Here is a 1,722-nt window from a genome sequence, read left to right as displayed (position 1 = left end):
TTATTATTTCTAGATTTTCTATGTAGTAATTTATTTGATCTTGATAATGATTTTGTGAGGTCAAATCTATTATTTCTATATTTTCCTATATTAATATTCACAGATGGAGAAATGAAATCACATAAAAATTAGTTACCTAATTTCTCTTTGCTAATAACTAGAATGATTTGCACACAGGCAAAACACCTCCAAACCCCATAGACTTAGTTTGTACCAGCATCATATCTTTCAATAATTGGAGTATATTGATGCAATTATATTAGTCAATTTCATGCTGTTCGGACAAAATACTCTACCCAAGGCAGCTTAGGGAAGGATCAAGTTCCAGATGGCAGAGTTCATCATGGCAGAAAAGGCATGGTAGGGGCAGGAGGCCATTTGAAGGCTACTGCTTTACAAGCTTTCTCCTTTTTATATCATCTAGGACCCTAACCATGAAATCTTTCCACACATAGTTAACATGGGTCTTCCTAAATTAATGAAGCTAATCAATGTTCTGGTGAGATAACTCCGTGGTTAAGATGCGTATCTGCAAAGCCTAATGACTGGAGTACAATTCATCAGTACCCATGTAAAGCCAGATGCACAAGGCGGCAAATGCATCTGGAGTTCATGTATGGTAGCTAGATTCTCTGTCAATCTGTTCTCTTTTCTCTCTGCCTCTTTCTCTCTAACACACATATTCTCTCAAATAAATAAATTAATTAATTAAAAATTTAAAAAATCATAAAAACATAAACTTAAGTGAGATAATCCCTCACAGACATGTAAAGAGACTAACTTAGTTGACACAATTACTCACAAATGATTCTATGTCCTATCAAATTAACAATCAAAAATACAATAATTTTATCAGTAATAATAATAATATAAAACATATATAATCTTACAGCATATTATAGACTCTGATAATTGCTCATTGACGTATTTTAGTTTATTCAAATGAGGTTGACATGATTGTGTTTAATGCATAGACCAAAAAAAGAGAAGGAAATAGGTAGATATACTGCCTCAGACCTAAAAGCTCAAAAAAAGTAATTAGCATTTAAAGCAACTTTGCTTTATTCTAAAATGCAGTGTCAGATTCCTTTAAAACACTTCCTTCAGTTAAATGCTTTTAATAAATGTGATATTTAGTGCTCGCTTCGGCAGCACATATACTAAAATTGGAACGATACAGAGAAGATTAGCATGGCCCCTGAGCAAGCATGACAAGCAAATTCGTGAAGCGTTCCATATTTAAAAAAAAAAAAAGTGATATTTATACCCTAAAATGTTATTTGTACATAAATTTTTAAACAATTTTATTTTTATTTATTTATTTATTTATTTATTTATTTATTTATTAGAGACAGAGATAGGGGAGAGAGACTGAGAATGGGTGCACCAGGACCTCTAGCCACTGCAAACTCCAGATGCATGTGCCATCATGTGTATCCGGCTTACATGGGACCTGGAGAATTGAACTTGGGTCCTTAGGCTTCGCAGGCATGTCCCTTAATAGCTAAGCCATCTCTCCAGGCCTGTATATAAATAGTTTTGATAGTTTACACTAAAATAAATAGGACTAATCTTTAAATTTTTACCATTTCCTTAATTGTGAAAAATCAATGACTGTAGACTACATTACATTAAGAAACATTGTACATTTACATGAACTTTTACAAATTTTTGATGCTCTTACCTAGAATGAAAGTGTGGAGTGAAAAATTAGCAGCTTGG

The 1,722-nt window shown here is 32.8% G+C and overlaps 1 non-coding gene across 1 annotated transcript; it reads left to right on the top strand.

The window, feature by feature from the left end:
- The first annotated feature begins 1,136 nt into the window (after positions 1-1,136).
- On the top strand, positions 1,137-1,243 carry LOC123464177. Its single transcript, XR_006639417.1, has one exon. It is a non-coding gene; the product is annotated as a U6 spliceosomal RNA (small nuclear RNA).
- The last annotated feature ends 479 nt before the right edge of the window (positions 1,244-1,722 follow it).

This window comes from Jaculus jaculus, chromosome 10 (assembly GCF_020740685.1).
Source record: "Jaculus jaculus isolate mJacJac1 chromosome 10, mJacJac1.mat.Y.cur, whole genome shotgun sequence".
Classification (NCBI taxonomy): domain Eukaryota; kingdom Metazoa; phylum Chordata; class Mammalia; order Rodentia; family Dipodidae; genus Jaculus; species Jaculus jaculus.
The sequence above is the reverse complement of the archived record's forward strand: the minus strand, read 5'-3'. Positions and strand labels throughout refer to the sequence as shown.